The 27,167-nt window shown below is 51.0% G+C and overlaps 1 protein-coding gene across 1 annotated transcript in view; it reads right to left on the reverse strand.

Moving 5' to 3' along the window:
• Window positions 1-26,653, reverse strand: part of Tmem51 (transmembrane protein 51) — a 53,455-nt gene extending 26,802 nt beyond the window's left edge. Inside the window, 1 exon segment of the mRNA XM_028880666.2 lies at window positions 26,093-26,653. The gene's annotated coding sequence lies outside the window, so the exon portion shown is untranslated.
• Window positions 26,654-27,167: the final 514 nt, after the last annotated feature.

The following is a 27,167-nucleotide window of genomic DNA, read 5'->3' on the forward strand; positions in this document are numbered from 1 at the left end:
TCTGTGGTGTTTGTGGGAGGCTAGAGAACCCGCCCCAGACCTGCTGACTGTGAGTGCCAGGGCTGGGTGAGGGCTCTGCTTATCCCATTTGCTTAAGATATAATTTATCCAAAGTGAAAGGCACGCTGCAGTGTGCAGGAGGGTGAGTGGTTTTAAGTGTGGTTGAGGTCTTTTGTCTTGATGGGTTATTTGTTTTTGCAGTGCTCAGGATGGAGCCAGGGTTTTGAACATGCTAGGTAAGAGTTCTGTCACTGAGCCACATACCCAGCCCTTAAATACACACACACACACACACACACACACACACACACACACACACACACACACACACTGCATGGATCCCTCTGGGCTGAAGTTACAGGTAGTTGCTGGGAACCACATGCTCCAAGAACAGTAACCACTCTTCACTCTTAATTACCGAGCAATCTCTCTTGCCTCCTCCTCTGCCTCAGAGCTCTGGGTGATAGATGTGGGCCACCCAGTTTAGATGAGTTTTAAGGTTTTCTTTTCTTTTTTCTTAAAAAAAAAAAATAGAGTCTCCTGTAGCCCAGGCTCTGTCTCCAATCCTTGAGTGCCCTGGATGAGTCTTGACAGCCATATGTATATATATGAGAGCACCATATATAGATGAGAGAGAGAAACAGACACTTCTCTGGCCCTCGGGAGCTCCTCTGTGTCCCCTCACAGTTGGCGTCTGTCCCTGCACTAGAAGTCAGTCTACACGGGGAGAGACAGCACACGTTCCTGTGAGGAGCATCATCTCTCGCCCATGCGGTGCCATGCACTACAGTAAGTACCACTTGGTCCTGATGAGCCCATCCTGTCTCTGTCCCACAGACTGTGCACCTGCTCACAGCTGTTGGACATCTGCTCACAGCTGTCACACACCTGCTCACAGCTGTCGCACACCTGCTCACAGCCATTGGACACCTGCTCACAGCTGTTGCACACCTGCTCACAGCTGTCGGGAACCTGCTCACAGCTGTTGCACACCTGCTGCTTCCTCCATCGGCAGCTGCTTTACATGAACGTGGCACTGCAGGCCTAGACAAACACCCAGGATGGGCTCACTGGGTCACAAAGAAAAGCATGTCTTTAAACGGTCTCTCCAGGGGCTGCAGCTGCCCCATGGGCTGGGATCCTCCAGCCTGCTGTCTGTTCATTCTCTATTCAGATGAGACACCTCTGAGGGTCTGGGTCTCCTCTGGGTCACAGCAGAATCACTTTTGCTGATGAATGGTCCTGGGTCACGTCACGCTACATTCTGTTTCCTTTGGCTCTGAAAGCTGAGCCAATCTGGATGGTTTGTTCTGACTAATGATGAGCTGTTCTCACTGGGGCTAAAAGCCATCAAGATGATGGAGACAGGAGCATTCCAGAAGCCAGGGCTCCCCAGGGTTTAGGCTTTCCCTGACAGTCTAAACATCAAATGCATTGTTAAAGTGTCTAGTTCTCAACTCTTCCTCTGTACCCATCAGTGGCTTCCAGGGGACCAATGGCGGCAGCAGAGAAACCAGAGCTTAGAACAGATGGCCTCAGGAGTCCAGACGTGTGCCCTGGCCTTTCCTCATGATGGTTGATCTCCATCATCCACCTGACTGGGTTTGGAATCACCTAGGAGACACACCTCTGTGAGTGTCTGTCAGGGAGATTCCAGAGAGATTTAACTGAGGAGGAAAGACCCACTGAATGTGAGTGGCATCATCCCTGGGCTGGGATCCTAATAAAAGGGAGAAGGCGAGCTGAGCACCAGTATTTCCCTCTCTGCTTCCTGACTGCAGATGCGATGAAACCTGCCACCTGCTTCTCTGGCAGCCCTATCAATCACAGATCACACCCCTCCCCCCAGCTAGGCACCAGTGTAAACCCTTCTGTCCTTATTTCTGTCAGGTGTTTTGTTATAGCAGCGTGAAAAGTAATACATTGCTTCACCTTGCTGATCATCAGTTTCCCTGTCTGTGGAATGGGTGCATTATCAGGGCTAGCCCTTACCGTTGCAGTATGGAGTGGATGAGAGGAGGTTTCAATAGTCAGGACAGCAGATGGGGGTGGGGGAGCAGAGAGAGTGGTAATTTGAGCCTCTGCTATTATCTGAGGTTTTCTCTGAGAGGCAGTGAAATTGGGGCGCATGCCAGATTCCTGATGCTCACCAAGCCTTGGAACATGGCTCCCACCAGTGTGGATCCATGAGGAGCCTCATGAGTTGGCTGGGCATGGAGAACAGACACAGATGGTGCGCAAGGGATGAGAAGGAAGTTAGGACCGGGCCAGAGAAATCCAGGGTCAAATAAAAGGGACTGGTGTATTTTTATTCCTGGCTTTTGGCTCTGTTCTACAATAACCTTCCCCTGCACCTGCCCACCTAGCTGGCTCCAGCCAGGCCAGAGGGGTCTCTGGCCACAAAGACCTCACAGGGCCGGATGGTTACTTCAGCAGAGACCCAGCACCCTTTGTGAGGGAGGTGTTCTAGGCCAGGGAAAGGGCAGTACTTAATGCACTTCAAAGGAGGCACTGGGAACAGCTCTCTCAGGCTTCTCCTTAGCCTCCACCTCTTTCCTGCAGTGTGCATCCTCTCTCAGGTCTCAGCTTCCACCCACCTCCTCTGAGCTGATCTGAATGGCCTGTGTACTTAGCTCTCCACCACTCCACCATGGCTCCGCCCAAGAGCCAGGGCAGCTCAGCTCTGAGACCCCGGGGATGTGGCCCATCGCTGGAGGTCTGTGTTAGTTACGTCTCCAGTTGCTGAGATAAATACTCCACAAAAGCAACTTAAAGAGCGAAATGTTTTTTTTTTTTTTTTTTTTTTTTTTGGCACATAGTTCAAAGGCACAGTCTATCATGACGGGAAGGCATGGTGTCAGGAATGTGGGGCAGCTGATCACACGTCATCCACAGTCAGGAAGCAGGGAGAGATGAATGCTGGGACTCAGCTCGCTCTCTCCTTCCTATTCAGTCCAGGATCCCAGCCCAGGGGTGGCTCTTCTGACCTAAATTAACCCAATCTAGAAACACCCTCAGACACAGCTCCTAGGCAATTCTACACCCTGACAAACAGACGATATTAACTGTCATAAGGGTACCTATGAAAATAAAGTGTGTCGCAGCAGGTACCGGGGCCTCTGGATGCTGTGACAGTTCTGATGAGGTAGACAGCAGACACAGGCTCTGAAGGGAAGTCGCCCTGAGCTATCCAGGGAGTGTTATGTCTCAGGTGACTGGCTGAGCAACAGCAGACGTCCATTTAGGCATGAGATGGCTCCTCTGCCTTCTCTCCTCTGGGCCAAGTTCACCTCCACAAACAGGTCACCAGACACTAGTGTGGGAGTGGTTTGTTCAGTGTTCAGGGGCTATATTTTTTTTTATACAGAACTTTATTTTTAATTTTTAAAAGTATTTAGTGTGTGTGTGTGTGTGTGTGTGTGTGTGTGTGTGTGTGTGTGTGTGTATGCACACATGCATGCTTACCAAGATGTGCACGTGGAGGTCAGAGGACACTGCTGACCTCACGAGTCAGCTAGCTCTCTCTTCCAGCATGTGGTTCCTGGCGGCTTGAACTCAGTCATCAGACTCAGAGGCAAGTGCCTTTACCCACTTAGCCATCTCATTTCATCAGCCACCGGCAATGCCAGCGAAGACACTCATCCTGAAAAACCTGCTCGGGCCAAGTTCTAAACAATTACTGCCACCGGCCAAGGTAGTCAATGTCCTTGTGCTTAACGCTTCGTCTTAATCACGTGCGTGCAGGCTGCCAGCCTGCTCCCGACTCCTTTCAAACATTGCCTTGTCAGCCATGAAGCTTTGCACACAGTCCCTCCTCAGGGTTGTGAGCACACTGGAACCAGGCCCCCCCCCCCCCCCCGTGGTGGACCCAAACATCTCAGCAAACCTGACCACAGTGGCTGCAGCGCAGTGACAGAATGGTGACCGTCTGAGCATCTTTGGAGTTTGTGCTGTTTAAGACTGGTGCCACATGTGGTTGACACATGCCCGCAATCCCAGCACTTCAGAGGTGGGGGCAGGAGAATCAGTAGTTCAAGGCCAGCTTTGACTACTGTTTGAGGCCAACCTGGGCTACTCGAGACAGACAGTCACAAACACACGCACGCACGCACGCACGCATGCACGCACGCACGCACGCACCACCACCACCACCACCACCAGCAACAACAACCACCACCACCACCTCAAAAACTCAAAAGCAAGCATTCCAGAGGTCTTGCCACATAGTCATTTTTATTTCATGATCTGACAAAATGATGTTGTCCCGTAAAGGATGGGTTATGGAAACAGTTAGTTGTCCCCAGGTTTTGGATGTCCTAGGGACACTGTACTTCCTGGGTGTCACTGAACAGTAATACTTCCACCCGTGATGCTAAGCAGGGGATGCCAAAGATGAAGGCAAGTGCTGTGGGAGGGTCTGTATGTTAAATGTGTTGCTCTGATTAGTTAATAAATAAAACACTGATTGGCTAGAAGCCAGGCAGGAAGTATAGGCGGGATAATGAGAGAGGAGAATTCTGGGAAGTAGAAGGCTGACACAGAGACGCTGCTAGCTGCTACCATGAGATGTTAAGATACGGGTAAGCCACGAGCTATGTGGCAACTTATAGATTAATAGAAATGGGTTAATTTAAGATGTAAGAGCAGCTAGAAAGAAGCCTGAGCCATTAGGCCAAACAGTTTAAGTAATATAAGTCTCTGTGTTTTTACTTGGTTGGGTCTGAGCAGCTGCGGGACTGGCGGGTGAGAGAGATTTGTCCTGACCGTGGGCCAGGCAGGACCAGGAAAACTCTAGCTACAGGCAAGGCCGAGTGAAATGGACGGGATGCTGGTTCCTTCCATCTGAGCCCCTGGGTTTCAGATGAGGAAGCCAGGGCCTGAGGGGATCAGGTGTCTCAACAAAGCAAAAATCTGAGACTCGAGGCTGAGGCTACATGTGATGGGGGGAGCTGTGACCTTCAGGGCTGGCAGGGTCAATGTTTTCATCTGAGTGTGTACAGGGCCCAGCTAAGGGGGACAGCAGGGGCTTTGCTCAAGATCACATCCAGCTAGGGGTTGAATCCCAGGCATCTACGGCACCAACCCTAGTGAGTGTACTTTAGGCTACCTCTCACCAGGGTACCAATCAGCAAACGAAAACAACTCCTCTCCAATCCCAAACAGAACAAAGTGTTGAACTGAAGCACAGGTCATACTCAGAGGGGCCACTCCATACCTGTCCCCATGAGGCACAGTTCGGGCCTCCTCCCTCCTGTGAAGCAATCTTCTTTGGCAAGCAGTGTATTCCCAGGACCAGCTGTTTGTCTGTGACCATCCATGTCCCTCCCACAGCCACCTCTAGCTCTGCCTGCTCCACCTCTCCTCGGGGCAAGGGCACAGCATGGTCTGGTGACCTGCACTTGGATGCTGAGTGACTCTGGGCACCCTCTCCTTCCTTGCTCCACCCTCAGTACATACATACACCCTCATCTCAGATCGGCAGCCCTGGGACGGCACTTGCCCTTCTCCCCATAAGCTTATTTGGCCTGGGAGGTGTGGGGTGTTTATCTCACGTACTGTGGGATAGACACACATGGGGACACACAGCTACACATTCAACATGGTGATGCTGAATGCAAACGTGACTTGCCTACCTGCCCCAGTACCCGGGGTGAGTCACAGCTTTGCCCAAGGAAGGGGTCTAGCTTCCACTTTGCCACAGTCACCACCGCTCCCTGTTGCCACATGTCTGGCCTGACTTCATCTTCCTGGAAGGATCTTTCTGGGAATGTGAATTCATCATTCCTGCTCTCTTTTACACTCCATCATCTTCCAAATACATCTCCTTTTCTGGGGTCCTCCTTGCCCCGACTGACTCCCACATCATCATACCAGATTTGCTCAGCCTTGTCAGCTCCCAGGCCTGGTCATGCCAACCCTCCAGCTTGTCCATTGGCACATCAGAGAGGTCCCTCACAGCCTGCACAGAAAGTTCTAACTTCAGGAGTCTGGATGACCCATCTCACCTCAGTCCTACATCACTGCCCCTCGGATGCTCACTTCTAGCAGAGCACTGGACCCGACATTAACAGCGCCAGTGTGGGTAGGCATGAGCTCTCTCCCAGGAAGATCAGTGCAAGACCTGAGCACATCCAGGGTACAGGACAACCCACCTGTGCGCTTGGCCTTCTCTCCCCGATAACCAGGAAGGCCTTGACTCCTCCTATGTTTGGCTTCTCTTTTTCTTTCTCAAGTTTCCCGCTTGGCCAGCGAGAAGGGAATGTAATGGGCACTCTCAACTGTCACATTGAGAAACATCTGGGAGATTAGTGCCACAGACCCCAGGGATTGTCTGTGTTTCCAGAGAGGGTTAACTAATTGGGGCAAGCATCCTGAAAGTGGTGACGTTACACAGTCTTAGGGCCTGATGGAAGAACGGGGTGGGAGGTAGGGTGGTGGGTGGGCATAGTTCTTCTTCCTCTGTCTGTCTGATCTATCTGGTTTGTCTGTCTCATCTATCTATCTATCTATCTATCTATCTATCTATCTATCTATCTATCCATCCATCCATCCATCCATCCACCACCCACCCACCCACCCACCCACCCACCCATCCATCCATCCCCTCCTCCTAGTGCTTCAGGCCTGGGTGAGGCAGCTCATCATGGCAGGAGCACGTGGCAGAGGAGACAGACAGCTCATATCAGCAGCCAGGAAGTAACATCAGAGAAGGAGGAGGAGCTTGGGGCCCAACATCCCCTTCAAGGGCTTGTCCCCAATGACTTAACTTCCTCCCACAAGGCCCCACCTCTTAAATGTTCCGCCACCTCCTAGTAGTGCTATAGGCCACAGACAAAGCCCTTCAGCACACGGGCCTTGGAGAGGTGCTTAAGATATAAGCCTTGCAGGCTCCCTCCTTGTTCTTTCTTTCTCCTCTCTCTGTGCGTGCGTGTGCACGCGCGCGTTCCTATGTTTGCAGATGTCAGAGGTCAATCTCAGGTGTCATTTTTGGGGAAACTGTCCACCTCTTATTTTTTGAGGCAGGGTCTCTCACTAGAATCTAAGGCTCTCCAAGCAGACAATACTGGCTGGCCAAGGAGCTCTAGAGACCTGCCTGACTCTGCCTCCCCCAGCACTGGAATCACATGGTCAAGCCACCATACCTGGCTTTTCACACGTGTGCTGGGGAATCCAACCCAGGTCCTTGTGCTGCTCGCACTGAGCCACTGAGCCATCTCCCCAGCCTCCTTCCTGATCACTGGCCACTAGACTAACCTTCCCTTGGCCACCTCCAAGCAGCTGAACAGCAGCTTTTTCCTCATAGCTGCTTGTGTGCATCTTGGGAGCGACAGCTTTCTCCATAGTCACAGCAAAGTCAGTTCTCTCCTTATGCTCTCAGCTGGCCGGGGACACGGCTGTGATCCGCTGGGGAGCAAGTCTAAGGAACCCGTCCAAATTGCTCCTTTGGAGACTAGCTCCCCCGGCCAACACAGATACAGCAATGTCACAGAAAATCACAGAATAAGTGCCAAAGATAAGAAGTCAGAGACCTCCAACATGGAGGGGAGATCATCCCCGAGTCTCAGTTTGCAGCTGGCCATGGTGGGCCACACCTGTCATCCCAGGACTGGGGAGGTGGAGGCAGGAAGAACGGGAGTTCAGGGTCAGCCTGGGCTACATAGTGAGTTCATAGCCAAACAACACAAACCACTAAAATCTGAAACAAAACTGCTTTTAGATACAGCAGGGCTGAGTGTTGAAGGATCTAGACAGGGAACTTACGTTTTTACGACAGAGTTTGTGGGATTTGCCTAAAGAAGAAACAAGCAAGCGATATTTATATGAAATAATGCCTGGAATGTGAACTGGGGGATGGGAGAAGCAAGTCTGGCTTTCACGATGTTGGGGAAACAATCTGTGTAAACACAGGGTCAAGGCCAAATCTGGCTCCTAAGAGCACGGCGAAGACTGCTTGGTCTGACATTAACCCCGGCACTTCTCGGCAAAGTTGTCCACTGTCGACTGCATGGTATTTCACACACCAGAAGCTTAACACGTGTAGCATCCTTCATCCCCACAGCTTCAGTGAGGAAGGCAGGCATCATACCCATTTTACAGATAAGTAAAAAGTACGAGGCCAGAGAGGGTGAGCCACTTGCTCAAGACCACAAAACTCGCAAGTGTCAGAATCAGAATTATAACCCCCATCATCTTGGCTCACAGCGCTCTGTTTTCCATGGCATCAGGATCCTCAAGCTTGGGGTAGGTGGAGCAGGGCATAGCTCAGACGGCAGAGGCTTGCCTAGCACACACGGAGCCCAGGGTGCAAGCCCAGCATTGTGTAAACCTGGAGTGGTAGTGCACGCCTGCAATTCCAGCACTCAGAAGCTTGAGGCAGATCCCTCTCGGCTACATAGTGGTGGATTCGGGGCCAGCCTGGCTACAAAAGACCTTGTCTGAAGAGAGGGAGGGGGCAGTAGTTAAGTTTAAAAGGGGAGGGTCAGCTAGAGAGCTTGACAGCAATACTTTGGCCTCCCATTGACGTCTGACCGTGAACTACAGGTCAAACCTGTTTCTATAAAGTTCCTTAAAGAATGACGGGCCAGGCAAGGATCTTGGCAGAAAGTTACAGGGATGGATCACATCTGGACCAGCCAGCCAGTCCTGCTTTGAGAACTGGGGACCCACAGAAAAGCCCTTCAAGCCACCCTTGGGCTCAGGTAGGTGGCTTACGGGATACAGGACCTCGGGCTCCCAGAACCCCTTCCTGTCGGGTTCTTGGTGAGAACTGGTCAAAGGGACTGCATGGCCACGTGGGAAGGTGCCTGTGAGGCATCAGCCCTGATGATCTCCAGGGTGTCCAAGCCCAGTCATGGACAAACAGGTCACGGGTCCCAGCAGCCCCAAGTCCACCGTGGGAACCTTGGCTGAGTACAGGTAGTGGGAAATGGCTGGCACAGGGTGCTCCACCAGACTCCCTGAATGGCACTCCCAAAAGGCTGCCCTGGCTTCTCCAATGTCAAAGACTCCACCCCCAACAACCCTCTCACTCTCTCGTATGCCTCCCACATATTTGAATATGACCTTGCTCCCATCCCTGATCCCAGCTTCCCTGAATGACTCTTAATGACCTCACCTTCCTCTCTGGCCAGCAGGCCTTTCCACCTAAGGCCTAGGAGACTTCTGGGAAGGGCAGCCTGCTTCAATAGGCCCCTGGGGAACGGACATAGGTGTGGGCGTTTAAAAAGCTGGCATGCACCCCTGTGTGAGATAACTGAAAGACAAAGGTTTGCATGCAAATGAAGTAGAATAAGTACACTGGCCAGTGAGATGGATCAGTAGGCTGCCAGGGTCGCTCAGGGGTGAGAAGCGACTCCGGCAAGTTGTCGTCTAAACGCCACTTGAGCAGCAAACACACACAAAATAAATAAAAATGTAATCCAAACATTTTCTTAAAGAAAGAAGCCACACTTACAAGGTCATATGAGATGTGACTCTGTTTAAATGATTTGTCCAGACAGACACTGGGTTAGTGGTGGCTGGCAGCCACCAACACTATTGGGGTGGGAGGATGGGGTTTCCTCTTCAATGGAGGGGAGACTTGTTATTGAATTTGGGGTCTCACACATGCTAGGCAAGCACTCTACCACTGAGATGCATCCTCAGCCTCTTCACATTTTTATGTTTGAGACAAGCTCTCACTATATAGCCCTGGCTGGCTCGGAACTCCAAATGTAGACCAGGCTGGCCTCAAACTAACAGCGATCCCCCTGCCTCTGCTTCCTAGATGCTAGGGTTAAAGGTGTGCGCCACCATACCTGGCCCTTTTTGCTTTTAAACTTGAGACAGGGGTCTCACTAAACTGCCCAGGCTGCTGCCCTTGGACTTGATCGGCTCAGCTTCAGCATCCTGAGCAGCTAGGATCACAGGCCTTTGCTGCCGCACCAGCAGTGGAAACGGCTTCACTGGGGGGGGGGGTGAGGAAAAGATCTTGGGGTGATGAAGAGGAGACTACCTGGGTTTATGAATATACTAAATGACACCGAATCAGTTCCTTTAAAATGCCGGTTTGATGTCATGTGAATCTCTGAGCTGTGATATGACATCTGTGTGAGTACTGGCTGAGACTTTCCCTATGGCTCCCCAGTACAGGAACAATGCATCCTCAGCCCCACCCCGGGCAGGTGGCAGTATCACTCTTCCCATGTGATAGAAGTAGACTCAGACCGTCTGACTCCATCATTCTGAGTTGTCCCTGTGTCAGAACACCAAACTGCTTCTTTGGGCAGCAGACAGAAACCAGATGTCAGTCAGAGCAGGCCTTGATGACACAGGAAGTAGGATCCTGGCCTCTTTGTTCCACAGTGGCCAGAGGCAGAGGAGAGTGAACACCGTGGCGGAGCTGGATGGCTCTTGGGCCCGCAACACCAACCCCATGGGCTGCTAGGTGTGGCTGGTTTGGATTAGGAATAGGCTCCCCTCTGGGTGGTGGTGGCACACGCCTTTAATCCCAGAACTCCGGAGGCAGAGCCAGGTGGATCTCTGTGAGTTCGAGGCCAGTCTGGGCTACAGAGTGAGATCTAAGACAGGCACCAAAACTACACCTGTCTTGAAAACAACAACAACAACAAAAAGAAAGGAAGGAAGGAAGGAAGGAAGGAAGGAAGGAAGGAAGGAAGGAAGGAAGGAAGAAAAAAAGGAATAGGAGGTTTGCAAAGCAGTTGTGAAGTCTGGGGGTGTAGCTCAGTCATAGAGGACTGCCTGCCCGGCCTGGATGAGGCCCTGGGTTCAGTCCTCAGTACTGCAAGAACTGGGCATAGCGGTGCACACGGCACTCTCGGCCCTGAGTCTGACGCAGGAGAAGCAGAAGGTCAAGGCCATCCTCAGCTTCTCAGTGGATTAGAATCCAGCCTTCTCTACATGCGGGTCTGCCTTCTAAAACTTCGACTGTAAGAGCAGCCATACTTAACTAAACTTACATTTTTTCTTACTCAGAGCTGGTGAGCTGGATCAGCAGGTAAAGGCACTTGGCTCCGAACCTGAAGACTTGAGTTCCATCCCGGGGACCCTCATGGTGCCAAGAGAGAACCAACTCCTGCAAGCTGTCCTCTGGCCTCCACACGCTGCCATGGCATGTGTACATGCCCATTCTCACACGCATACACACAATGAACGAATGTAGCAAAACCCAATTGAGCAAACCAACGAAGAGCACAGAGTCTGGACGTTGACCGACTGAGCAGAGTCCCTGAAGTACTTCCCAGCTGCCGGCCCCATGACCAACAGTGAAGTAAACCCGGGAACCTCCCTGGCCTCCCTAGCTTTCAGGGGAATCTAAAAATAACTCAAGGTCAGAGGCCACAGGTGGCTGAGCACTGTCCTGGTCTCTGGCCGGCTTTGCTCAGATGCCACCCTGGTATGCGGGTCATCATGACAATAGTCACCTATGTTCCTTTTTTTTAGAAACTTGAAAGTTGCTTTTGCTGAAACCCCTGGCCTGCCCTGGGGTTCAGCGAGTGAACTGTTGAGGTCACAAAGCAAAAACTGCCCCTTGGCTCACGCTGACATTGCCATGTAAACACAAGTGTCCCGCAGAGCCCCGAAGCTTGCTTTCAAAAGTGCAGAGCATTGTCTATCTGGTCACCTCCTCCAAGCCATAAATCACCTCACTTTTTTTTTTTCCAAGACAGGGTTTCTCCGTGTAGTTTTGGTGCCTGTCCTGGATCTTGCTCTGTAGACCAGGCTGGCCTCGAACTCACAGAGATCCATTCGCCTAGCTCTGCCTCCCGAGTGCTGGGATTAAAGGCGTGTGCCACTGCCGCCCAGCATATCACCCCACTTCTTTATCTCAGAAATCTTCATAAACTCCATACTCTGGTAGATGGTATTACTATGTAGCCTAGGCTGGCCACCCTTCACTACCTTGAGAAGAGGCATACCACATGGCAGGAATATGATTAGCCAACCCCTTAGACTTGAAAATACTGAAGGTAAGGAAGCATGAGTCCTTGAACGAACATGTAGAGCCAAGAACCCCCCATCCCTATTTAAATTACAACTATTCAAATTGTGACCTAAGTAACTGGAGCCCTAGAGATCTGGGGTTGTTTGTATGGTAGCTAGAGTCCTCCTGCCTCAGTTTCCCCACCAGCCATGAGATTGCTCAGAGCATTAAATAGCTCCACATAGACCAGGATGATTGGAAAGATGTTCCCCACTCTGCTCCAGATATCAGTCCTGTTAGGGACAGTCCCCAAACATCCGTGGCTTTCATCATGACCCGGATGTGCCTCTGTCCCCCAGGAATTTCCCTAGCTACTTTTTGAATAGTGCTCAGCCTGCAAGTTTACAGGAAGCCTCTCCAGGTTCCCGGTAACCAGCTCATCCCGGGTGAGGGAACACATGTGCTCTTGGCAGCCTGCAACCTCTCCACACTCGTGAGTCAGTGCCAGGATGGCTGAGGAAGCCTGTGAACTTCATCTCTAAGGCAGCCGCAGGAGTTTTCTCCACCCATGACAAAGCATCAACTGCCTCACTGGCTGGCAATCAGAGAAGTCCAAACCAACAGTAAAGTCCACAGGTCACCCCCAGTGCAATGGCTACCTGCTTCTCCATGTGTAAGCTCGCTCCACAGACCTCTCTGCCTGGTTCCGACCTTTCTTTTCTTTGATGCACAGACCCTTTTGAATAGCTGCTGAAAACTACTGACCTGCCTTTCTATAATACAGATGTCTGGGCATAAAATTTCAAGTGGTTATCGGGTCCTTAATGGCGTTATGACCTGAATATGAGTTAGCATATGCTTAAAATGACTCAACTGTTTTGCCACTCTCCTGACAACTGCAATACTTTATTGCTTTGATAATCAGGAGATCAAGTAAATGCAACATTTAAAGGTGTCACTAAATGGAGAGATGATTTCTAGAAGGGCATGTGAGGAGTCAGGAACCTTGAGTACCTCCGGTATGCGCCCCAAAATAAAAAGGGATTTTAGTATTAGTGCTAGATAACCTCTGACACTGATTGTGTCTTGTGTACACAACACTTTTATAATTAAACAGAGTTAACAAAACATTGTTTAAGAACTATACCCAAGCTATTGTTACTTCCAGGGCTGTGATGGGAAGGGAGGGGTCAGCAATGAAGAGGCAGCCAGATTCCTGTCCAGCAGGGAGTTGGGGAACCACGTCAGCTGGTGGGGGGCAGGCACACAAAGACTTGAGACCAGGCACAATTCCAGAGCGTTGCTGCTGGGTCATCTCTGTGGGCCTTAAATTTCCATGTGGGACGGGACCGTGCTGGCAGTATTTCATTAGCCATGTTGCGGACTGGAGGGACGGGCCAAACCCATGCACGTTTGTCACCTGCAGAGGCAGGATTTTAGGAGGGTGTTTGTTCACTACCCTGCTTCTTTCGGCATCTGCACCCTCATTTCCAAAGCCTCTGAAGGGGGACTGAAGTTTGAATGCTAAAGGAGCCACCAGGAATATTCACAAAGCCCTGAACCCAAGGCCACCTTACCCAGTAGTAACCTATGCAGAACATATGCAGAACAACATAGAGAGAGTTTTAAAAAGAAAACATTTTCTCTTTAAGCACCATAGAAACGACGACGACGACGACGACGGTTGTTTATTAAATGCCAATTAGAAAATCTAGAGTAGCAGAAAGAAAATGCAAGCCTAATTACACCATCGTCCTTAATTCCAAGATCTGTGAGGGTCCCCAGACTTTCTTGTATCCTGTGAAAACAAACTCACTTTTTATTTCCTCCCATAATAGGATCTTATTACAACATGGTTGGAGACCTAATATTTATATTGGGACAGTTTTAGTCCTTTTTCGGGGGAGGGGGCTTTGCACACACTTGCTAAACCCTCCACCAGTGAACTAGAACCCCGGTGCTTAGGGATCTAATTCTTCAACCTCTGGTACCTAATGATGAACATTTCTGCCATGAGCATAGGAAAGTACCCTCTTAGAGTTCTTCCTTCTTCCTTCCCTCCTTCCCAGTTTTGAGACCGGGTCTCATGTAGCCCAGTCTGGTCTCAAACTCATGATGTTCTTGAGGATGACCTCGAACTCCTGACCCTTCAACCTCCACTTCCCCAGCCGTGGATGATATGTACACTCTACCACACTTGGTTCATGTAGCACTGAGATGAAACCTAGGGCTTAGTTCATGCCAGACAAGCACTCTACCCACGGAGCCACATTCCAAGCCCCAACATTATTTGCCACTTAAGATTCTTACTGTGTTTATTTACTGTTTGTGCACACACATGCATGTGTATACGTGGGTGTGTAAAGGGCACAATGTGTGTGGCGGTCAGAGAAACAACTTGCAGGAGTTGGTTCTCTCAACTGCGAGTCTCTGGGAACAAATGCAGGCCACAGGCTTGGGTGTAAGTTCCTTTACCCACTGAGCCATCCTACCTGCCCATTAACTTAAAATTTTAAAACACTTTCTGTTTCTTACGTGGCGATGGGACGTCTGAATTGGCACGCCCTTGAATACAGTCAGGCAGAATGCTGTTCCACTTTTCCCCCCGTGCCCACTGGGCAGGAACAATTCATCTTTATCCTATTCCTGGGCAGGGACCTTCAGCTTTTCTCTGCCGCCGACCCAGAAAGCTTCTGTGAGTGTTTAGAAAACAAAACCTTTCAGGCGTGTACTGAGAACACTGCCCCAGTTTACCAACTGGTCTGTCAAAATGCTTTAACTTTAGAACCCTAATCTATCAACCATTCCCTGTATAATTTTGCCTTTTACCACCACATTAAAAAGCCCCTTCCCAAAGGGGGCTGCAATAACTTGGCAGACCCTCACTTACCCAGTGATCAAGGGCCATCAGGGCTGATAACACTGTATGGGTAATCTATAGATCCTGATACAGTGTGTGTGTGTGGGGGGGGGGACCCTCTCCCATGCAGGAACTAGAAAGGCCCTGTCTAGTTTTGGGAAAACAACAGGTAAACTCAATTTGAAGGACAAAGGACACTAAGCTGACCAGCACGTGTCCAGGCTTTCAAGGTCAGGGAATTCAAGGAAAAAAAATCTGAAAACTCTCAAGGGCCAGAAGACACTTAGGTGCTGTGACAACCTACATTGTACTGTTTTAGATTGGATGCCAGAGCAGAAAATGGCACTGGGAAGGCCAGAGCCATCCAAATAAATCCCATAGCTTCAGTGGTAATAATATAGTGACTTATATTTGGTCAGAGCAGCTGCCCTCTGTATCCATGGGAACTGCATCCTAGGATTCAACCAACTGCATACTGCTGGGTCTGTATTGAACATGTAAATGATTTTTCTTGTCATTCATTATCCCATAAACACCACAGTTTAGGAATCCTACAATACTTATATTGTGGTTGGCATTATAAATATCTAAAGAGTCATTCATGGGGGCATAAGCCTCCAGTCCCAGCTCTCAGGAGGCAGAGGCATGAAGATTACAAGTTCCAGACCAGCCTGGGCTGTATGAAAAGACCCTGTTTCTTTTCCCTTTGCTGTGATAAACTATCCTAACAAAGGCAATGGAAGAGAGAAGGGGTTGATTCTGACCAATAGTTTCAGGATACAGTCCATCATGGTGGGGAGATCACGGAGGCAGAGGCAAAGCCACTGATCGCTGATCGTATCACATCTACAACCAGGGAGCAGAGATGGGGTAGTGCAGGCTGGTGCTCAGCTCCCTCTCTCCAGAGAGAGAGAGTGTGTGTGAGAGAGAGCGTGAGAGTTGAATTCAGTCTCCAGGATACACACAACAGAAACCAACCCCTTCTGACTGTTGCCCGGCTTTCACATGCACTCTATGATAGATATGCATCTTGTGTGTGCCCACACATGAGTGCACACACACATGAGAAGGAGGGAGGGAGGGAGGGAGAGAGAGAGAGAGAGAGAGAGAGAGAGAGAGAGAGAGAGAGGGAGGGAGGGAGGGAGAGGAAAGCGGCTCCTTGGGACCAAGGCCTGGGGTCAAGAGAGCCTGGCAGCGGTGGACATAGTTGGGAGGCTGGAGCACAGGGCAGGGCGTCTCTGAAGAGGTCGGTTCTGAGAGCTGGGAAAGCATCAGCTGCCTGGGCCCGTCTGCAGACTGCTGGCGAACAGGAAGATGTTGGTTCAGCTCTGTATGCAGCTCTTGCTTACTAATTTGATCTGTTTGCTTTCTAATTCACTGACTCCTCCCTGCTCCCCAATAAGGTGTAGTCCCCACAAGGGCAAGAGCTGCCTCTCCTGTGTGCTCCACACCCCAAAGTCAAGAATCATACTGAGTACAGAGCCATGTTTCCAAAATAATTCTGACTTCAATTTTTTCTTGTGATAAAATTCTGCTGGACAATCCATTTGTTCTTTATGATGTAAACTTTATTTTCCTACCAAGTTTTTTTTTTTTTTTAAAGATATTGAGAGGGTGCGCACCTGTGGAGGTCAGAGGACAACACTGTGGAGTGGATTCTCTCCTTCCATCTTTACACGGGTTTCTGGGGATCGAACTTGGGTTGTTAGGGTTTCTTGGTAATCACATCACCTGCTGAGCCATCTCAACAGCCTTGTTACCAAGTTTTAAGTGTGCAGCTTGGTGCATTAAGGGCACTCCTGTCGTAGGCCAGCCCTCACCAACAGCACATCCATCCATATAGCTCTTCATTTTGTAAAAACCACACCCGTCCCCCCAGCACCTGGTAGCTCGCTGTCCCCCTCCCTTCGTCCCTGGAAACCAGCCATCCACTCTATGTGAACTCAGGTCCTCAAGCTTGTACGGCAAACTCTACCCACTGAGCACGCCCGTCTAGTTTGGCCTTTTTCTCTTAACATTAAGTCCACAGGTAGCATGTGCCAGATGTCCTTCCATTTGAAGGCTGAAGGCTATTCCAAGTCTGTGTATGGGCTACGTCCTGTCTATCCATCCACCAGTGGATGCTCCTTCCGCATCCTAGCTCTCACAAACACAGCTATGAGGACAGTGTGCCAATGTCTCTCCTGAGCCCAATTCTTCTGAGCACAGACCCAGAAGTAGAGCGGCTGGATCGCAAGGCAGCTCTATTCTAATTTTTTTTGAGGAACTGCCACCACTAAAATAACTTCTAGGAGGAAATTCTGTAGTTCCCCCCCACACACACAGCTCTAGGGGCCCCTGTGAACTTAACTCTCCTACATGAGGGACTTTACACAGGTCGCTACATCCACCAGAAGTGCTCGCTGCCACCTGAACTTTGTTCCCTTTCCCAGTTCAACTCAGACTCAACTATTTAAAAGTCCTTTCCCTCAGGCTGAGGAATGTAGCCCACTCGGTAGCCTGCTTATCTAGCACATGTGAGGCCCTGGGTTCGATTCCCAGCGTTGCATTCAGTATTTGTGCTGGGCAGATCTCTAATCCCTGAACTCCAGGAGTAGTTTAGGAGTTCAAAGTTATCCTTAGCTACATGGTTCTAGGCTATCCTGTACAACATGAGATGCTATCTCTAAAACACAATAAAACTCTTCCCTGTACTCTGAGTTTGAGTTAACGTCTCCTTCCTGGGCCTGGGTCCACTGGTCCGATTCCAGCTGTATGGTACATTCCCCACAGTCTCCCTCGGGATCTCTGGGGGCAGAAGCCGCCTCTTTGTTGAACAGGCTCAGTAACTAAGGACTATAACAGTGCATTTGTTTATCCATTTGTTTATGCAAATATTTTTACATATGCCTAGGTCCAAGACACAGCCATTTGCACCCCTAACCCTCTGAAAACAAGTGTTACCCAGAGGCAGCTCCAACCCATAATTACCAACCCAGCCTGCAGTTCATGGTGCTATGGACCCGAAGCCTCTTCAGAGATTTATTTATTTATTTTATGTATATGACTGCTCTATCTACCTGTATGACTTTATGCTAGAAGAGGACACCCAATCTCACCATAGATGGTTGTGAGCCACCATGTGGTTGCTGGGAACTGAACTCAGGGCCTCTGCAAGAGCAGCCAGTGCTCTTAAGCACTGAGCTGTCTCTGCAGCCCCCCTTCTCTTCTTTTTGATATTCTCTTTTCTTTTTTGAGACAAAGTCTCATATAACCGAGGCTGGCCTCAAACTCATCAAGTTGCTCAACATGACTTTGAACTTCTGATCCACCTGTCTCTACCACTTGAGTGCTAGGATTACAGGCGTGCTGGGATTACCCTCCACACTCAGTTTATACGGTGCTGAGACTCAAACTCAGAGCTTTGTGCATGCTGGACAAGCACTCCTCCAGTGCAGAAGCAGCCAGTGCCTTTAACCATCTCTCCATCATCTCTCCATCATCTCTCCATCATCTCCCCATCTGATGAAGGGATGCTTTATAGCAGCGTTATAAGCAGGCTTGCTGCCAGGTAGCAATGGGCTTTCCTAAAGAGTGTTCCTAGTGCGTGCATGCACCGTGTGGCCATCAGCCAGCACAGTCTGCTGTGGATGTGGGTCCAGGCCAGCTCACTACCTCACACTCGACTGCCTAGCCTCCTTTGGAATGCTGCCACAGTCTCCACTTGGAAACACTCATCAGGGTGAGGCCCGGTGCCCACCCACCCCTTGCCTCTGTTTCTTCTAAGAGGCAGGAGGATCTCAGTGAGTTGAGGCCAGCCTGGTCTACAGAGTGAATTTCAGGACATCCAGGACTGTTATAAAGAGAAACCTGTCTTGAAAAACCAAAAACCAAACCAAAACAAAACAAAAAGAAATTGAGGAGGAGGCTGTGTAAAAAGCAGCTTTCCACTTTGTGATGTGTTTTACTTTTAAGGTCTCTGAATTCTTTCAAGGGACAGTTCGCACTCAGGGTGTACACAGAATGCTTACAAGCAGTTCCCCCTTCCTGCTGGCCCTGCCTCCCACTCCTGAGTTCTGTCCTTGCAAACCCCTGAGCTGCTTCTGGGAACTATCCAAGAAATCCTGAGTTCCCAGGATCACAGCATTAAAAACCCAGTGGCCCGAAGCAGGACTCCCCAAAACTCTTACCGCAGAGACAAATATGTGCTGTTTGACTCAGAGTACACTCACATACTGACTTCCCATAGGCCCAAGAGATGCTCAGCAGGTAAAGGTATGTGTGGTGAAGCCAAGCCTAATGACTTGTGTTTGTTAGAACCACAAGGCAGAAGGAGAGTACCAGCTCCTGCAAACTGTCCTCTGATCTCGTCAGGCACACCTAGGCACAAGTGTACCCCAGCTTACATCCACACCCACACATGCACACACACAAAATAGTAAATGTGATTTTAAAAATTGACAAACACACACCAGGTGTGGTGGCACATGCCTTTAATCCTGGGACTAGGGAGGCAGAGGCAGGAGGATCTCTCTAGAAGTTTGAAGCCAGCCTGGACTACATAGGGAGTCCCAGGACAGCCAGGGCTACATGGTGAGAACTTGTTTCAAAATACCCAAATAATAGAAAAAATGTTTAATAAAAATATTCTCCATGGGTCATTGAAATGACTCAGCAGGTAAAGTTTCTTGCTACTGAGTCCATTGACCTGAGTTTGATCCTTGGGACCCACACGGTAGAAGGAGAGAGTCAGCTCCTGAAAGTCATCCCTTGACCTCCACGTACAGCCATGACCTGCACATAGTTCAAACCCCCCTCAGACAGACACAAAAGCAAATGTTTTAAAAAATTATGCACATGGGTTTCTAGCCTTTCTTCTCTCTTATGTTTAAAAACAACAGGGCAAGAACACTTAACCGACTGTCAACCCCACTGATAAGACACTACATAAACCCATGGCACAGACCTGCCATCCCAGAACCACAGAGGTGGAGGCAGGGGGACCAGGAGTTCAAGGTCATCTTTGGCTATATAGTTAGTGAAGACCAGCCTGAAATACAAGGCCCCGCGTCTCAAAAAACCAAATCAAACCCAAGCAAACAAATAAAAGAGGTTGCCTGTAAACCAGGCTGTAAATGTTAGCCTGGAAGATGCCCATTGTCCACCCAGGGATGGACTCCATCAATACTAACATTGTTCTGTCCCAGAAGTCTGTCCCCCAAGAGGAGACCCTCCCTGCATCATGCGCCTAGGAAGCAAGTTCTCTGCACATTTTATTTTGCCTTTGATTCTTTTTTAAAAAAATATTTTAAAATAAGTATGTGTGTATGAGTATCGTGTGTGTGTGTGTGTGTGTGTGTGTGTGTGTGTGTGTGTGTGTGTGTGTTTGTACACCACAGCACATGTGCAGGGGCCAGAAGAGGGCTCCATGTAGCCTCCTCTAGCACTCCCTGCTTTAATTCTTCGTGGTAGCAGTTCTCAACTTGTGGGTCACGAACAACCTTTCACAGGGGTCACATATCAGATATCCTGCATATCAGATATTTACATTAAAATTCATAACAGTAGCAAATCGCAGTTATGAAGTAGAAATGAAAATGCTTGTATGGTTGGGGTCAGCACAACGTGAGGAACTGTATTAAAGGGTTGCAGCATTAGGAAGGTTGAGAACCACTGCTTTGAGGCAAGGTCTCTCCCTGAACCTTGGGCTCTCGTTTCTTCAGCCAGACTGAAAGCCAGTAAACCCCAGGGGCCGCCCAGTCCCCGTCCTCTACAGACCTGGGGTGACAGGCCATGGAGAGATGCCCAGCTGGGACCTGAACTCATGACTGTAGAACAGGTGCTTTAGTCACTGAGACATTCTCTCCAGCCTGCGCTCTTGCTACCTCCCAGGAAGAAGGGCTGAAATGAACAAGCCCAAATTAGTGCCTAGACTGGGGAAGCTGTGGGGCCGGGGTGGTAGCACTGGTCAGCTTAAAATGAACATGAGTGAAATCAGACTCTTCCTCTGTGTGACCTTGGGCTCCCACCGGTCCCATCCAGATGCCAGCCTCCTCTTTCTAAGAACCTCATGAGACCCGGACATCTTAAACACAGTCCTCTCTCTAACACACACAGTGATACAGAAGCACGGACCCCGAAGCCCCATGCACCTCGAACTGTGTTAGAGGATTTGGGTCAAGGCAGCGTCCTGGCTGAACTGATCCTAAAGTCCATCAGGTGGAAGCACATGAGTCTAGCATGCCAGAACCTGTGGGGGGAAACTAGTCCCTTCGGAGCGTAACATCTCAGAACGCAAAACCAGATGTCACACCACAGAGCAAACTCAGTCAGGCCCACAGCCAGTGTTGCTGGATCTATGACACTGCCCTTTCCTGTCTTTATGAGGGATATGTGTGTTTGCTGTCCAGAGGCACAGTAGTTTCTCTAGTCTGCAGTTGCAGAGACGCCTTCACGGCTCAGTGGACAAGGCAGTCTCAGACACGTATCGCCAACGTCTCCCTCCCAGACGACGATGAGCAGACAGGTCCTGAAAATATCAACCCCCTCCCACGTCTTTCAGGCTCCCACCCTTAACTCCTTCTCAACACCGCACTGTGGAAGGGTGCAGCACAGAGGGAAAGGGGGCTTCTGGGGACGGGGATCACCCCGTTTTTGTTCCCAGCTTCAATTCTCTCCCCATAAGAATCACTCACAAGGTCTGAGGGTGTGGCTCACCCAATGTGAATGAGGCCCTGGCTCCCAGCCCCAGCACCACAGAAACTGGGTGAGGTGTTGGATGTCTGTGAGCCTTGCACCCAGGAGGTGAGGCAGGAGGATCAGAAGTCATCCTCAGCTACATGTGGAGGGCAAAGCCAGCTTGTGCTGCATGAGCCCCTGTCCCTCAAACTAACAAACATACAGAAGGACCCTCAAGACAAGACAGGCCAGTGAGAGGGCTCAGCAGGTAAAGGTGCTTGCTGCCAAGTTCTGTGACCTGAGTTCCTATCCCCAGCACCGAAGATAGAAGATAACTGACTCCCAAAAGTCGGCCTCTGACCTCCTATGCACATGCTTCGGCATGCACACACCTGCATATACACACTAATAGTAGATAAAATAAAATAAAGAGGAATCATCCTAGAGAGAATTGGGAAAGTCAAGGTCTGGTCCTGGCTTTGATCTCAGGCTTGTCCTTTCCCTCCCTTGGGCCTCAGTTTCACCATTTGTAAGAATAGCAGATTGCATTTCTGAAGCTAAGTCCCCTGCTGGTTCCAACATCCTAGGTCCAAAAGTGACCAGCATGCAAATGTGAGGTCGGCTGAGCCTGTAAATCTAGGCCAACAGGAACCCGAGGAAACAGCTGAACAGCAGCAGGCCGCGCACCAGGGCTAACCAGCCATTCTGAGATAGGATGGGGCTTGAGAAAGGGGAATGAGGAGTCAACCCAAGGTATGGTGGCTGGGATAGGTTAGCCTAGACCCACCTGTCAGATCTCTGGCCCTGGTCTTGGGCCATCTGGAAGTGGTCAAGGCAGCCTGGCCTGTGGCAGGGGAAGGAAAACCAAACAAGAATTCTCAGGAGAGGAGGCCCGGCGCCAAGGCCTGGAGGAAAAAAAAAAAAAAAAAAAAAAAAGACACTGCCAGGCCAGGCTAGGCTGCGCCACCTGCCCAGGCTGGGGAGAAGCAGAACTCAATGGAACATCCAGAAAGACCCAGCCGCTAAGAAGTCATCCAATCTGACCCCCACACGGCCACGCCCCCTAGAATCACATGAAGAACCCCAGAAGGGAGTCTGGGCTTCCGTGTGCTTATGAAGGTCTCTGGCCCTTGCGAGTTACATGGGTCACATGAAAGTGGTGGGTGGTCAGCCGGAAGCTCCCCTCCTCCCGCTACACTGCAGGATCCCCCTGTGACCTCCAGGCAATCAGACTTTGGACAAGGAGGCGTTCTTTTTTTTTTTTTTTTTTTTTTTTTATTTTACAATACCATTCAGTTCTACATGTCAGCCACGGGTTCCCCTATTCTCCCCGCTCCCACACCCTCCCCTTACCCCCAGCCTACCCCCCATTCCCACCTCCTCCAGAGCAAATCCTCCCCCGAGGACTGCAATCAACCTGGTAGACTCAGTCCAGGCAGGTCCAGTCCCTTCCTCCAGACTGAGCCAAGTGTCCCTGCATAAGCTCCAGGTTTCAAACAGCCAACTCATGCAATGAGCACAGGACTTGGTACCACTGCCTAGTTGCCTCCCAAACAGATCAAGCCAATCAACTGTCTCACCTATTCAGAGGGCCTGATCCAGCTGGGGGCCCCTCAGCCTTTGGTTCATAGTTCATGTGTTAAGGAGGGCGTTCTTGAGGCTGCAAAGTGCAGGACGTACTCCCCTGCACACCAGAGCACTGACCATAAAAGTGAAAGGAAGCAGCACCCAGACAGATTCCTCACAGCCCACAGGGACGGCGCTGGGACTTTCCCAGCATCTCTCACTCCCTAGAATCCCGCCCTAGAATCTCTTTTTTGATCTGCAGTTGCAACAAGAGGAGTCCAGAGCCCAAGCCTTCCACTCCTCTAGTCCAAGAGATGAGAGGGCTGGCTGCTAGCCTCGGAACAGGGAAGGGCAAAAAAAGCGCAGGAACATGATGGTGTAAATCTGCAGCCTTCCCCCTCAAGGGCAAGCTGCCCACAGCACGTCAGCAGGAGCCACCTCTTCTGTACCCAGGGTAGATGGAGAAAGCCCTGAGCCTGGGATATCTGGAACCTAAGCAACAGCTGAAGAGCACAGGGCCCTGCCGACATCCTGGGAACTCATGGACTCTCTGGTAGGAAAGAGGACAACCATTTGGGCCCCCCAGGGAGCCCAGGAATCCTGCCCCTGATTGTCAAGTCACATGTGAAGGTCACAAGTTAATCCTGCCTCCTGCATGGTCTCCTACCCAGTGCCCCTCTGTGTCCCTGCCGCCCAGCTCATAGCCAGTTTCCCTGCTCCCAGCTGTCTTTTTAAATTAAGTTTGAGAAAGTCTGGTTGCTGCTGCTGTGTCTTGTTCGGTGCTGGGGGTGGAACCCAGGGCCTCACAGGACAAGCAAGCACTCTACCACTGAGACCCGCCCCCCACGCAAGAATTATCTTAACCTTGTGATCAGATGACTCCCCTGACCCAAGACCTAGAATGGAATGTGTCTACCCTGTCCACCTTAGGCAGCTCCTGGGCCACGGAAAATGTTCAGTCTACCTCTGCCCACCTCTGTGGGATGCTCCAATATAATCCTTGCCTGCTTAGTCCGACTCGTCACGGACCCCCAGGCCTTTAACTTGCCCCTCAGCCCTCCTACAAACCCACCTCCACTACACGAATGGCACCCTATCCAGCACATCTCCATACTTACGGACCTCCATGTTATTGCTTCTGCTATCTCAGCAGCTCTGATACCTTCCTCTCCTGTCTCCCAAGGGATGCCAGTATCCTCACGACTACACCAGTTCTTTCTTTTTGTTTTTTTTCCCCAAGCTTCCTAATATAACAAACTACAAAGTATGTGCCACCCATGCCTCATCACTGTCTAGGGGCCCAGCACTCCCATCTCAGAGGGGGTGACTGCCCACCCTCCATCACACAACCAACCGGAGTACAGTGGGATGTAGTGTTGGCCTCCTCTAGGGCCCTTGCTGTATCTACCACTGATGCCCTTGGTTTCCTGATTGGGCAGGCCCGGCCTTGGGTGATACCCAACGACTAACTGGTTCACCACCAGCCTCTCTTTCTCTCTACTCATCTCTTTCTTTTTCTTTCTTTCTTTCTTTTTTCTTTTTTTCTTTTTCTTTTTTTTTTTTTTTTGGTTTTTCGAACAGGGTTTTCTGTGTGTTTGCGCTTTCTGGAACTCATTGGTAGCCAGGTGGCTCGAACTCATAGAGATCCGCCTGCCTCTGCCTCCCGAGTGCTGGGATTAAAGGCGTGCGCCACCACCGCCCGGCAACTCATCTCTTTCTTTGGGTTCACGGAACCTTTGCTAAGTTCTGAGGGAGATATTTGGAAGGGAGGAACTACCCTCCCCCCCACACACACACCTTGAGCAGGTCTCAGTGGGGACGCTGTTTGACCCTTCTATTAAGAGGCCAACCTTCAAGTTAGCCTTCAAAACAAAAGCAAGAGGAGGCCCTGGAGGGGACAGGCGAGGACCCTTTCACCTGCAAGCTTGCTCAGTATCACCTAGGCTCTGCCCCTTCACTCTCCCATCCCTAAGTTCCTAGATCCGGCTCAGGGCCATGCACACCAACAAAGGAGCAAAACACCACCTTGCAGGGTCCCCCACAGCAGCTTCCAAGGCAGATTTCCTGTTCCTGCCCTTTGGCTTAGAAAACTTCTCAAAGTAGCCAACGGGGTAACCAACTTGGTGTTCCCTCCTCAAATGCACCCCCAACACTCACGTCAAGTATGAGCAAACTTACTCTGTCATTTTTATTTCTTTTTTTACTAAATGTCAGTAGATGCTATACTACTCTGTCATTCCTATTTCACTGGTAAAGAAACCAAGGATCCTGGAGGATCCCTGGCTCTCCACCCCTCGATTGCTTCTACAAGCACGGATCTTAATCCGGTAACAGACAGAAACAAGAGTAGATGGTGTCCACCCCCACATACAAGGACAGGGGCTCATGAGAGCAGCGAGATGCCCTATCCAAGTTCCTTCCTCTCAAAAGCACCAGTGCCCAGGTGCCTCTGTCCTAAGCCCAGGCAGATGGCACCTGTCCCCGCCAACAGCCCCCCCCCCCGAAGCAAAAGCCGGAGCGATGCTGAGAGGCCGGAGTACCCCACACTGGCCGGGTGCGGGTTCGAAGTCCCTGGGGAACAGGTTCTGTATGATGCTTGGGGGAGCATGACACCCGACTGGGGCCCCACAGGACAAGCCCCGACGCGAGGGCGCAGACTCACCCGGGAGGCGCAGGTCGCACTGGGTCTCTGCCTGGTGGCCCGGGGCTGGGGGTTCGGCGACACCCCCACCCCAGGCAATCATGGGCCACGGAGCCGGAGTTGGGGAGCACGGCGTGGAGAGGGCACGCAGCCTGGGGACTGCGGTGGGGATTAGCCTGCACGGCCTGAAGCGCCGAGAGCAGGAGGGAGGGACCGAGGGCGCCTGCAGGAGGCACCGCCCACCTGCCCACCCTGCGCCCTGCGCCACCGGGCGGGGACCGGGACCCTGGGGCGGAGCAGGCTGGAGGGCCTGGCACTGCGCAGCGCCGTACAGCGTCCTGGACCTCGCACTCTGCGGCGGGGGGATAGCTGTCTAGAGGGACACTTGCGGGGTAATGAGTGCTGGGAGTCCCTACTCGGAGACCTCACCTGGCGGTTAACTCACCTTCTTGTGCTCGCAGGCGGCCGCCTCCTCTTCACCCGCAGTTCCCGGCCGCCCAGCCCAGTGATGGGCGGAGGAGGGAAGGAGGAAGGAAGCGAGATTTTCCCAGGCTCTCAGCTCACGCCGTTGGCCAGCTCCCCACTCCCGGGTCTCCCGGACGCTCTCCGGATCTCTACTTTGAGCCCCAGCTAGGGAGTGTCCACCGTAAGGGGCGCGTTCCCAGCTTGGCAGAAAACTTTCCAGCGAATCACAGGCTGGCTTCTCCCTCCGCCTGGAGCGGGGGAGGGTCCTCCGAACAGAGAGCCGTCTCACCTGCCTGGAAGTTTGCCTGGGAACCCCGCGACTCCAAGCACGGATCTGCGTCCCCTGCCAGCTCTGAATTCCGACATGGGTCAGGCCAGGGTCCCCTTCGTGGGTGCGCGTCCAACTCTTTGAAGTTCAAGGCCTGATAAGTCCTTGGGCAGCCCGGTGTCAAAGAAGCTGGCTGGGGACAAAAGGCGCCTCCTGCTGGGGATGACCGCTTTCTGGACAAGCTGCACAGCTTGGCTGCAGCCAAGTTTACTTGGAATTCCTGGGTACTCCCAGTCCGCAAATTCACCGTGCTGTATACTTCCGGAGTCCAATCACACACTGTACACTGCTACTTCTAACTTGTAGCAACAGCTAGCAAGAGATTAATTTGGGGATGCCTTGTGATTTAGGAGGTGCAAAAGGCATTTTTTTTTTTTTAACAGAGGCTTGGAGCGCAAGAGTAGGTGCTATATCTCACTTCCTTACTCTGAACTCGGCCTGGGTACCCCCCACCAATCATTTTCCCTCAACCCCCCACAAACCTGCAGATAGTTATTGATTACACCCAATGCCCAGGCCTCTAGGTTACATTTCATTCTGACAGACCCAAGGCAGGTCATTCAGACAGTCTCATAGGTAGAAGCAAGGAATACTGGTACTTTTCCATGCTGGGATCCAGCCCCAGACCCGCCCTACTCTGCATCTCATCCAGCTGGGCGGGTCTGACTATCTCGGAAACCCATCTTCCTAGTGGGGAGAGGCCAAGAACTTCACGAAAAAGCTGAGC

This window comes from Peromyscus leucopus, chromosome 2, assembly GCF_004664715.2.
Source record: "Peromyscus leucopus breed LL Stock chromosome 2, UCI_PerLeu_2.1, whole genome shotgun sequence".
NCBI classification, from domain to species: Eukaryota; Metazoa; Chordata; class Mammalia; order Rodentia; family Cricetidae; genus Peromyscus; species Peromyscus leucopus.